This window comes from Quercus lobata, chromosome 8 (assembly GCF_001633185.2).
Source record: "Quercus lobata isolate SW786 chromosome 8, ValleyOak3.0 Primary Assembly, whole genome shotgun sequence".
NCBI classification, from domain to species: domain Eukaryota; kingdom Viridiplantae; phylum Streptophyta; class Magnoliopsida; order Fagales; family Fagaceae; genus Quercus; species Quercus lobata.
The window spans coordinates 56215656-56229572 of NC_044911.1; the positions used below are offsets into that span (position 1 = coordinate 56215656).

General features: G+C 32.0%; 1 pseudogene; it reads left to right on the forward strand.

Moving 5' to 3' along the window:
• Positions 1 to 3021: 3021 nt before the first annotated feature.
• LOC115957105 lies at positions 3022 to 10218 on the forward strand (annotated as a pseudogene).
• The last annotated feature ends 3699 nt before the right edge of the window (positions 10219 to 13917 follow it).

Here is a 13917-nt window from a genome sequence, read left to right on the forward strand (position 1 = left end):
TCATTATTACGATATAAAGAATCCCAGTTCAGAATCACTAGCATTACCGCCTGAAAAGTTAAATAACTCTCTCTCTCTCTCTCTCTCTCTCTGTGGGCTCAGTATTTCAGAGAGGATCATTGAAGTTTTAAGTGACTAAACAAGTTTGATCAATCAAATGAAGTTAGATTTTTTGTGCTTTAAAGGTATTTGTTATTCACCGGAAGCTGACAATGACAACATCATACAAGGTGTCACGCCCCGAATCCAACTATAAAGATAGGTACGTGACAATTGTCGCACGCTTATAAAGTAAGCCCCTTACAAGTATACAAGACCTTCTTAGCAAATAAAATTTATCCTCAAAATTAAATTAATTAAATCCAAAATACCTTAACAATTTCTTTATGAATAGATCTCCAATAATTTAATAGAAACAAAATCCAAACCTTATGTACATAATGCCAATTGGCCAATAAATATAAAACTATTCGAAAACCATTCAATCCCAAAATCACTAAACTTCTTTTCCTGCTCACAACACAACATCAGAACTCCTAAAATTTGTTATTCTTCATAATCTGAAATTGGAGGGGAAAAAGGGATGAGTTGACAACTCAATAAGTAACCAAAATCCTAATAAGTTCTATCAAGCATTAGATCTGTAAAGTAATAAAATGTAATATGAGCCTTCAAAAGTTATAATATGCTATGGGTTTTCAAAAATAACTAAAGAAGTTTCATAGTCTTAAAATAATAAGTTGCAAATAGATCACATACTTTAATCTTACAAATATATCATAGATGGTTTAGGAAGTAGTCAGTTTTTCATATATCAAAAACTATAACTTACAATAGGTTCTAAAAATACATAAACAGTTTTAATGACTCAAAATAGTTCAAATACTCAAACGTAATTCATATTCTTAACAATCTTATGACTATGGTCACTCTAGATCCTTGTGACTGGGTATCAGAGTACCAATGAATAACCCCTATTGGTTTGGGTATCAGAGTACCAATGAATAACCCTCATTGGCTGGGTATCAGAGTACCAATGAATAACCCCCATTGGTTTAGGTATCAGAGTTAATTCATAGTCAACTTACCCATAATCATATATAAGAAATTATAGTTTCTACCAAAAAAATATCTTATTCAAATACATATATATTTATATATATATATATAATCATATATTCAATATTCAAATCTATTTGTGATATTTCTATATTCTTTACTTTAAATCAATATAGCTAAAAACAAACAATTAAATAATATAATTCTTATATTCAATGCTCATATGTATTTGTGAAAATTCCTTATTCTTTACTTTGAATCAGTATAACTAAAAACAATTAAATAAGATACATCATATATTCAATAATCAGATATATTTGTGATAATTCTTTACTTGAAATCAGTAATACAATAAAAATAAAATTGTAACATCTGTAAACAAGTTTCAATGGTTAAAATACATAACAATATCCGGCCAACAGAACGACTGCTAGAAATATCTAATAATTCCTTTTTATTATCTCAAAGTAAATGTCCTTGTATGTATCCTCTACTGCCTCTAATAAAACCTAGGATACGTATTGTCATATAGGGTCAAAAGCATCGCCTAGACCATGTTCCATGATCACTTGCTGACTTCCCCTACGCCTCAGTCACCAAACCAATGAACCAATAATAATAATAATAATAATAATAACAATAATATTAGAAAGAAGCTGGCGTTGCTATGACAAGGGGATTATTCTATGGATTTATATATATGCCACTGCCGCCTCTAGCTTTCTTCTTCTTTTCTTTTTTTTTCTTTTTTTTTTCAAACTCCATCAATCCGATACTATTCCCTTAAGAAAATTATGCAGAACAGACCCATGCGGCCATGTCTAAAGAAAGTCACACTGTTGGCCGAAATACTCACACTAAAAAAATACTTTAATTCTAAATAATACTTAGATTTGACAAGAAAGGCATAGTCAATCATTCTCTACTTCAGTATTCTAGGTAGTCTCCTCTCTCAAAATATCTTTCTATATACGTTGACTTAATAAACTTATATTTATAGCTAGGGTTTCAACCTTATTTTCTAAAAAACCCCTTATCAATGTTAATTATAACAATTGACCCCATAAACAAATTTACTTAAATACCCTTCCTTTTAAATCCTTTTTTTTTTTTTTTTTCGGGTATTACACAAGGTATTGTAGAATTTGATTAAGCAATACTGACTTTCGTTTCTGTAAACTATTGTTCATTTTATGTAGTCATCATCAAGAAGATGCTTATAAAATTTGTTGTCATTTTCTGTTTATGTTGCATTTATAATTTGGTTTTTAGATGATATGGGTAAAATAAAAAAATTAAAAAAAATTAAAAAAAAAAAATCTTTATTCCTATGAAGTTGCAATACTAGTCGATCATATTTGAGCTGTTTATTGCCAATAATGTAAGAGAAAGTTTTAGTTCATCCAATATAGCTATAATTTGTGAGAGATGCTTACCCCATACTTAGGCCAAAAAAGTCTTAACCTATAGTTGAAACAATGCTGTTTTTATCCTTTTTATCAGAATCCCAAGAAAATGATAATCATATAGCTTTGTTTTGTTTAATTCTCTTTTACATGGCATCCTTTTGAAAGTATGCCTAGTTTTCTTATTGATAAGCAAATTTTGTATTGAGAAACTTTAGAATTTTTTTTCTTTTTTTTTTTTTTTTTTAAGGAAAGAACCTTTAGAATTCCAAAGATAATTTACTATTAATTTGTCAAGAATTTTGTAATTTAGTAATATTGTTTACTATTTTTTATTAGAAGAACTGAGTTTCAAATTCCTCTCTCCTATTTTTCTCCCCCAAAAAATAAAAATAAAATCCCTCTCTCTTATTACTATAACTATCAAATGATCAAAACTTCTAAGTTATCAAAATATGACATGGCATATTATATGTTTGATTAGTTAATTATTTACTCATAATGAAATTTGGCTAAACCCTTCACAAAACCAGGAGTAGTACAAAATTTTGGAAACATGCATACCTTCTCACATAAGGAATTGAAGATTGCCACCAATGGCTTCCACAAATCCAATAAGATTGGCGCAGTGGGGTTCAGCTCTGTTTATAAGGTATGTATTCTCTTTTCCCCTTCCTCTTCTTGTTTTTTATTTAGTTATTTAGGGGCTAAACATATAAAATAACTAAACAAGGTAGCTTATTTAATAGTACACATGGGGTTAGCTTTGCATTGCCTTTAGTATATAACTCTGTGCATATGTGTGGATATATTTAAAAATAATCACAATTTTACACATATTTGAATTCAAATTATACATGGTATTAAAGTTAAAACTCACACATTTTTTATGTTATGAATTTCTAAAATATATAATGATTTCTCATTATATATATATATATATAATTGAATTTGAATTTTTGGTTTTTGCACCCAACAATTCACTTGCTATAAAATATAAAAATAAAAGAAAAATTAGATAAGACACATGGCATAAAGTTGAATTCCAATTGAAATCCAATTTGAAATATAATTAGATTTAGACTCTTCAATTTTTTCACCTAATAATTCACTTGTCACAAAAATTTTAAAATTAGATGGAACACGCGGCATAAAATTGAATTCCAATTTAAAATTTAATTGAACTTCCTCTAAGTTTTGGCTTTAACTATATATAAATATAGAATGCATGTATTTCACCTCTGACTTTTTGGTTGGATTATAGGGAAAACTTCAAGATGACAACGATGTCGCTGTTAAAATGCTTTCAGTTGAATCAAGTCAAGGACTCAATGAATTTATGTCTGAAATAGCTTCGCTGTCCAATATTAAGCTTGAAAATCTTGTTAAGCTGCATGGTGGTTGCGTTGATGATCCTCAAAAAATTCTTGTTTAGGACTATAGGGAAAACAAGAGCCTTTCTCAAACCTTACTCGGTATATATACATATATATACATATTTCAAAATTTTGATATTCAAGTATAATGACAAAGACAGCATTCATTTTCTTTTACTTTCATGAGGGACATATGCATATCACATTTGCTCTCTTAAATTGCTAGGTAGTGTGGAAAATAGAACTAAATTCAACTGGAAAGCACGGCGAAAGGTTTCATTGGGAATTGCTCGAGCAGTTGCCTACATTCATGAGGAAATTAAACCACATATTGTGCATCGAGATATCAAAGCTAGCAATATACTCTTGGATCAGCATTTCAATCCTAAGCTTTCAGATTTTGGCCTCTCAAAGCTAATTCCAGATAACAACACTCACATTAGTACACGAGTGGCCGGGACATTGTAAGTGGAGCTACTAACACATTGTTAGTTTTTTTGGCGTATTAATGCAAATTGGGAGGCTATGGAGTTCTAACTTAGTACACATTTGTTCCCTTTTCTTTTCTCCTTTCTTTTGGATATCTGAATTCCATTGTGAATTTTGTTTAAACAAATAGTTTCTTGTGATACTGATAGGGGCTACCTTGCACCGGAATATGCTACTAGTGGACGATTAACCCGAAAATCAGACATGTATAGTTTTGGTGTGCTGCTTCTAGAGATAGTTAGTGGCCGATCAATGATTGACTTCGACATAGAAATCGGAGAGTACTACCTTGTCAAGAAGGTATAATAAAAAATAAAAATAAAAAACAGGATTGTATTGTTTAGCATGGTTTTCAGACCTGGACCGTTCATTGAACCGTAAAAGGGAGAGGTTCAAGGTTTTCAAGGTCGAACCGAGGTCGAACCGAGGTCGAACCGTGATGACGTCATAATTAATTTAATAATTATTTTAAATATATATAAAAACATTAAATTAATAAAAAATAAAAAAAAAATTAACTAAATTAGTCTAATTTACTTTCAAGACAACCAATAGACATACACAAATGCATTCACAGGCTGAGAAAAAAGCAAAGCTTAGTAAATTATTAGTTTGAAGTATCTATATATAATATATTCACCTGCATAGCCCTAGCTAGATCTCAAGAGAGTGGGCTTGCAATGAAATCTTCATCTAAGTACTTTCATGCACATGCATTATAGGTATATCCAGATTCCAGCTCAGACATGCACAAGCTACAAAGTACTATTACTGCTTCTATTACAAAAGCACAAAAGACATTACTCTTACTAATTAACTATACTAACACAAAGGTAAAACATACATAACTAATAATTAAGTAAGCAACCATAGATAGAGTACTGCCGTACTAGTACTAGTACTGCTTCTATTACCAAAATTCACACCCCAATGTAGTCCAAACTAGCCAATGTAGTCCGTAAAACTTAAAAATACAAAGTAAAAATACATAAACAAGCCTCCAAGTTATAGTACACAACTACACATTGTTTCTTACAAAAATACATAAAACTTAGTTCTAAAAAACAATAATAAAACTTCAAACTCCAAGTCACACACTGTGTCTTACAAAAAGACATAGAAATTATCTCTAAAATACAAAATAGAACTTTAACGTTCAAACAAAATTATTATGATCATAAATCATCAATGTCATGAAAGTTATCATGCTCGTCATCATTCCCTGGAAATCCAAGAGGAGGGCCAATAGGTTGTCCAAATGTTCCCAAATCAATTCCTTCAACCTCACTGCTATCATCTATAGATTCTACACACAAGTTTGAACAAAATAAAAAGAAAAATTATTATAATGTTTATGTAAGTTTGAAAAAAATAAAAGAAAAATCACTATAGGTTATCAAATTGTTTACATTTAAACTAACCTTCAATATTAGAAGAAGCCTCTACATTTGCTGGATATGCACCCTCTTCATAAATTGCATTCTCCAACTCTTCATAATTAAGATACGGGTCTTCCTCTTCCACAAATACCCAAAAATCAGTTTTGTGGATACTTGCATAATCAATGGGATCAAAATTAAGCTTTTTGTTGTAAAGCCTGCATAAAATGTCATGCTCATTATTGGAATTTGAACATAATTAGTAACTAACAATTACATTATATAAATGACTTCTTAAAAATTAATATAATGACAAAATATAGCATTTAATTACCTATGTCTCAATCGCAAGTTATGATTAACAAATACAAGATCATTGAGCCTTTGATGCTCCAACCTATTTCTCCTCTTAGAATGTATTTGATCAAATAAACTCCAATAACGCTCACATCCAGAAGAGGCGGAAGTTTGGCTAAGGATTCTAATTGCCATTTTTTGCAAGTTTGGAGCATCAGCACCCCACAACTTCCACCATTTATCTGATTTTCATAACACAACGTAATCTAATATTAATCAACATAAACAAACAAACTTTCAATTAAATAATCACTTCAGTTATTCTAATTATAATGACAAAACTAACTTTTAACATAAACAAAAAAACTAAGATTTGTTTATAGTACTAAAGTAAACTAATTACTTCTCACCTGGATGAGTGGTCTTGCTTGTTGACAATACAAGATCTCTATCAAAGCTCCCAATACGGTCCCGAAAATATTGGGTTTCCCTAATTACCTTTTCTTGATCACCATCATATTTTGTCCCAATGTAGTCCAAAATAGCCATATTTACTGCTGGTTTCCGACAAAAATTCTCCTCATCATATTGAAAAGCGGGATTTAACCAATATGCAGCAGCATGAAGATCTTTACGCAAATGCTTGTCCCAACGGTTTTTTATAATTAAGGTGTATGGCTTGTACAAGTGCTTCTTCATTCGGAAGATATTCTTGATTCCCAACCGTGCTCTATGCATGCCCTCATACACATATCCTATTGCAGGCCTTTGATCAGAATCAACAATCCATAACAAACGAATGAGTGGCGATGAAATCTTGACAAGAACATTAATATCATCCCAAAAAGAATTATCCAATATGATAGAAACTACTTCTTTTGTCTTTGACTCTCTTGCCAATCTATTGTCCACAAAGAACTTGCTAGTCACTAAGGCTTGCAAGTCATGCTTATGCACATGAAGGCTTCCAAATGAAAGGAAAGTAGTAGCAAATCTTGTTGCTCCTGCACGTACAATATCTGTCCAACCAGGTCTCTTCCTCAACCAAGCAATCAAAGCTACATGATTATAAATAAAAACTGTAACTTTGGTTGCACGATTTTTTAGTCTCTCCACATGAGACATCTCCCCCATATCCTGCAACACAAGATTCAGGCAATGTGCTGCACAAGAAGACCAACTAATAGTTTTATACTTTTCACACAACAATTTACCAGCAGATACATAATTGGAAGCATTATCAGTAACCAAGTGAACTATGTTTTTTGGACCAACCCATGTAACTACTTCATCAAACAATTTAAACAAGTTTCTGGTATTCTTCACAATATCTAAGGCATCAACTGATTTTACAAATACCATTCCCCTAGGACAATAAACAAGGAAATTAATCAATGACCTATGTCTAGTATTTGTCCAACCATCAGCCATAAGTGTACATCCAACTTCTGTCCAATGCCTACGTTGTGACTCAACCAACAACTGAACTTCTTTCTTATTATCCCTCAACAAAGGGACCCGTACAGCATGATAAGATGGACCTTTGTAACCAAGACCAGCAGCAGCTATGGCATCAATCATCATTTGGTAGTACACTGAATTCACTACATTAAAAGGAATGCAATTCTCATACAGAAACCTTGCAATAGCCATATCAGCTTGCCTCACCCTTTCTTTGCTTTGGAATACACTTTTAAGACCAGGTTGAGCTCCTAGAGTAGTTCTTGGAGCAAAGTAATTATCCACTAGCTTTGTACCCTTTCTTTTACCTAAAACAGGTTTTTTAGGCAACCCACTACTAAATACTTTTTGAACATCATCATCTTCTTGCAAATCACTATTTGTAGAAGGCACACTAAACATTTCTTCTTGACGTTGTTTCTCAGCTTTTTTCTTCAACTCAAACTCCTTCACATATTCCAACATTTGGTATCTCACATCATGAGAAACCTTTTTACACGATCCAATATCACCTTTTATCCCCGCAAGGTGTTTTTTCATCCTATTAATACCCCCACCTTTATATGTTTGCCTACAATACACACATGTAAAAGTATTCCGTCCCTTCTCATCCGACCCAAGGCTAAAATGTTCCCAAGCCAGATCAACCTTTTCCCTTACTCTTGAGCAAGATTTCACTACATTGGAATCAACTTCATGTGATGGAGTAGACCCGGTCTCTGTTTCCATTTTAATCTAAAAGACTAAACAACAGTCAAACACGCATAGACCCATCAATTTTTGAAATATAGATATTCAAAGAACCACAACTTCATACACACTAAAACACTACCAACCGTAAAAAAGAGTAAAGACACTACAAATTAAAACATAACAACAGACTCTATCCACATAAATACACCAACTAATATCAATCAATTCTATTCCAATTCATTAAATATAAATTGACATAAAAGAAAGAAGAATTAAAAAGGATAAAGCTTCCACAGATAAATCTCAGTAAGAAGAATAAACTCTATCAATTAATTCTCTCTAAATCTCAAAATCCATATTCAGAAAGTTCCCATAATGCTGTCAAAGTTTCCACAGATAAATCTCAGTAAGCTTAAATAAAATAAATCAGCGGTATGTTACATAGACAACTCACAGTAGGATACATGACAGAAAAGAAAATTTTATTGTAATTATTGATTGCTCTAAAATTAATAAATTCCCATTTTCAACAAAAAGTTAAATGTTATAGGCAACGAAGCAACAATGCAAGAACTCTGCAAAACTCACCCAGATTCGGCTTTCAAGCCCCACAGTAACATAAACCCCCACTTTCAAAAACAAAAAATCCCAGAATTTCTCATATCTCATTAATCAAAGAATTATCCAATTTTATGAATGAAAAATAAAATGTAGTAATGGAATTAAAGAAGAAGAAAATGGAAATGACCTCTTCAACAGCCTTTTCTCGAGCGATGACCGTGCGATCTTGGCTGAGCTGCGATCTGGGCTGAGCTACGACGTCAACGACAAAGAGAGGCAAGACGAGAGAGTGATTGAGAGAGTGGGCTGAGCTGAGCTGCGACGGCGACGTCGACGACAGAGAGAGGCAGAGACGAGAGAGTGATTGAGAGAGTGGGCTGAGCTGAGCGCGACGGCGACGTCGACGACAGAGAGAGGCAGAGACGAGAGAGTGATTGAGAGTGGGTTGCGCTGAGCGCGACGGCGACGTCGACGACAGAGGGAGGCAGAGACGAGAGAGTGATTGAGAGTGTGAGGAAGAGGCAGAAACGAATGAGAAGGTTTCGTTTAAGGGTAAAGGGATTGAGGGTTATTTAATCAGGATTCAGAAAGCCCAAAACGACGCCGTATTAGGGAAAAAAAAAAGGGACGAAACGGCGCCGTTTTGAGACAAAACAAGGCAGCCCGTTTGAACCGTCCAAACTGTTCACGGTTCACAGAACCGGAGGTCGGACCGCGGTCTGGACTGTTCCATGCTTTTTTCGCATAGAACGGTTCTTCACCTTAAATGGACCGTAGATGTGAACGGTTCGAGGGTTTTACGGTCCAACCGTACGGTCCAGTCCGGGTCTAAGTTCCATGTTGTTTAGTGTTAACATCATTAACCTTTTGTTTGGTTATCTTAAACATCTTTAGACATAGTCCCTAAAAACATGGACACTCACTGTGATTGTAAAATTAAATATATAGTGCATCTCCAAATCTAAGACAGACTTTCAAAAACTCCTTTCTACTAATACTAAGAACTAAAAATAATTTTAAAAAATTATCCTATGTTGGAAGGAAAAAAAAAATATTTATTAATCTCAACCATTTAATTTACATTTCTTCTTTGAGCATCTTAATTTCAACCATTTAACTAAGGGGGGAAAAATTATACAAAAATGTATGATGAATTATTGAACGTGAAATGTTTTGTTTAATGCAGGCTTGGGAAATGTACAAGGATGACAAACTTCCGCAACTAGTGGATCCTTTGCTAAACAAAGACTCCTGTGAAGTCGAAGCCATTCGGTTCCTAAAAGTGGGCCTATTATATGTGTACAAGAAGAATGCAAACTCCGGCCTCGAATGTCAACAGCCATAAGGATGATGAGTGATGAGATCAACATCGACGACGTACACGTATCGCAGCCAGGGCTCATCACCGATATGATGGCTGTGAGAACTAGCCAAAAACACTCATTGAACTCCATTAACAGCATGCATAGCCCAGGATATAGCCCTTTGCATCTGTAGATGATGATAATGATAATAATAAAGTGTGCTTTTTTATAAATATTTGGGTGCATTCTTGTGAAGTAACAAATTGTCACAACAATTAATATGTTAATCCCTCATAGGTCAAAATAAAATAATAAAATATTATACTGTAATCTACCTTAACTGAAAACAAAAGTATTCTATAAATGATAGAATATTTTATTATGTTTTTCAGACTTTCTTTGATGATATCAATGCAGAATGAGAGTTGACTTGTTAGTTGTTAACGTCTTCGATGTGATCAATGCGGGATGAGTTATGAGAGTACATTTATTAATGTCACAAATGGTATTGGGTATTAGAGGTGATATGTTCATAATATTTTATTAATATTTTTACAATAAATTATAGGTAGTTAGTTGTTATTAGTTTAAATTTGAACTTAACACTAAGATTACTTTTTTGCCCTAACAATAACAACCAGTAATAACCTGCCACTTAAAACTTATTGTGAACATATCATTTCTCATTAGGTATAAGCATTTGAAAAGAAGGGCTTAGATTTTTACTTTTAGTTGGATAAAAGGATTTGAAAAGAAGGATGAATATTTTGACATTTAAAATTGCTTGATTGAATGTTTTTTTTGTTGTGCAATAACTTTGGATTAATCATTACAATATTAATAAATAAGTAAAGGGTGAAATGTAAATTGTATCCTTTAAGTTTGACTAAAATGCATTTCAACTTCCTAACTTTATTTTTATTTAATTAAGTTCTCTGAGTTTCAAATTTATTCAATTTAAATATTTTATTAAATTTCATTAAAAAATTGCGATTAAAAAAATAATTTTCTCACATAAAAAAAATTTATAAAATCAATAAAAATATTTTATAAATTTTTTATGTGAGAATTTTGTTCAAAAAAAAAAAAAACTCTTTTCAATTAGAAAATTGCATACTTAATGGCATTTTTTTAATAGAATTGGACGAAAAACCTAGATTGAATAAACTAATGCGTACACCTGACGAACTACATATTCATCTATGTAGGATCTCCATCTACCTTTGTACGAGTTCAATGAATGTATTATAAGAAAAGAGCTTTGTTCTAAATTTGTAGGATTCTAAATCTCTTCTTTTTTTTTCTTTTGTTTTCCTTTTTTGTTGAGAAACAAAGGGTTCTAAATCTGACAGGACGTTTATTGCAAGGCATGATGTACCAATGACGCAACAAACAGCCAAACTTGCTTGTTTTTGTTGGCGTCTTTGTCCCTGGTAGTGAATCGTACTATTGTCAATTGTCATTGATTAAATTTTTTCAGGTGGAGCTGAAACTCATTCTTCACCGTCAACAATAATTTATTTTTTTAAGAGATCAAAACAAACTCTGAGTTCTGACCAATTCAGTGATATTCATGTGGCCACTGGCAAGTAGTGACGAACAGATTAAAGTCACTGCAAGCAAGAGAGGTGAGTCAGGTTACCTTTTTGTCATACAGCTTGAATTTATTACTGGCTAACTGGGTCTTGAATGTGGAATGTCCCAAACAAAATTTGCAGGACTCACTCGGACATTGGCGATTCTCTTTGTTCAATTTGAAACCATGCTAAGTTCAAACTAAAGCCAGAGTCAATGGGAGCCAGGATTTTAGTCTAGAGGCAAAATTAAAGGATAAGGTTAAAACTTGAAAGTGAAATTAATTCTAAGAAAATCAATATAATTAGCAGAATATGTAAATAGAAATTTAATTGACATACATCATATAAAATTTAAATGCAAATTATGATTTTTTTTTTTTTTCCTTGTTTGTGTTAATTTACTCAGTCGTCATCAATAATTTTTTCATAATTTAAAGCTTTTACATGATTTCTTCATCCTAGATATTATTTAGTATGCCCTTTTGTTGTTGCTGAAAGTATGCATTTCTTGACACAATTTCTAATAATGAGTTTTTCTATGACCATAATAAAATTCTACAAAATTTTTATAACAAACTGAGGTGTCACCCTACCCAAGTCAAATGATAATGAGTTTGAATGAGAAACCATCACAAGTCAAAACAAGTTTATTGTGTAAAATGTTTTGAGATTTTGTGGTACCCAACTACCATGGACTTTCTCATTGATAATATCTAAAAAGATCTTTCAACTTAATTTCAATCTTGTTTGTTGTATTTTTTTTTTTTTTTCCTTTTACCTTAAATACGATATATTAGGTTCTACAATTAAATTCACGATTGCTCTGAATTTAATTTCTCTTTAAAAAAGATAATATTATTTATGTTGTATTGACCGGTGCAACTATTTGTTTAAATTTAATTGGAAAAATCTAATGTGTTACATCTAAAAAATTTTGCCTAACTTTTACCATGGGGAAGAGGATATTACACTATTATACTTAAAAAGGAAAAAAAAAATGTTTTAAGCCCACTATACAAAAAAAAAAAATGGAAAACTTTTCAGTTGGTTGAGAAGTTGGTGTTGGTCGAGTATCACTGTATCACTCTGATTTAAGTCAATTAAGGAGGGTGAGGTTAGAATCTGGGAAGGGTGGTCATCGTCGGTTTGGGTTGAATTTGGTACAAATTCACCACTTGAACCAATTTGATCAAGTCACAAAATGCAGCACCTAATGTTGACCTAAGAATTTTTATTTCTTATTTTCTTGAAAATGTAATAGTTAAAGTAGATATCAGAACTCTGGACGTTCCCGTTAAAAACATAAAAAAAATAATAATAATAATAATAATAAATACCATTTTGGTTATAAGCCTTTTAGTGTGACCTAAGATGTAGTTGAAACAGTTTGTAGTTGCCCTTCGTGTGACCAGTTGGGCCACGATATGAGCCAACTGTTTTGGACAAAAAATTAGGGGGAAAAAATGCTAATGGTCCAAATATACAATTGGGCTTGCAGCTGCGAGTTTAGCCTTGGGCCATTTTTAAATCGAGATGAAAGTTTCTAGCATCCTTTTAAAATAAGCTCTTTAACAATAAGCTCCCTTTATAATTCTATTAAAAAAAAGTAACTTTTTTTAGGCCAATCAAATTGTGCCTAATTTCAAAATTTTCAAACATTTAAGAATTTTTTTCCTTAAATTAAGTATATGGAAAACATTTTCTTTTTGTTACAACTATTCTTTTTTCGAGAAACTAAATTCTAAAGCTTCTGAAACTGGTAGATAATTAGTTGTTACGCACTTACAAAAGCAGAAAAATTCAAAGTAATAATCCAGTAAACAAAATATGTACAATTCCTTCATGTCAAAGTCATAAACACACTTATCATTAAACATATGCAGGGCAATGAACTAAGAATAATTAATTAGTTACATTATTCACGTAATCTGCATCTCAATAGCATAAAACACAAGGCATGTACATATTTTGAAGAGCAAGACTTAGGTACAGTACTTAGGTGCTGTTCCTTAAGTTCCTTTTTTAAAATTCTGTCATATGAATTTTTTCCCATGGGATGGAAGTGTATTTTTAAGTTAAGTAACCACATGGCTGAATCTTAAGAGAGGAATTTAAGGAACAGCACCTAAGGTACTGTACCTAAATTTTGTAGATACTGTACCTAAATTTTGTCCTATTTTGAACCTATCAACAGAGTGTGACCTTCAATTGAAATTAACACGGCAAATTGAGTGTTGAATTTTATATTTGAGTGTTTATTAGGTCAATATGAACTATAAAAAATATTAGAATTTTTTTTTTTTTTTTTAACTTGA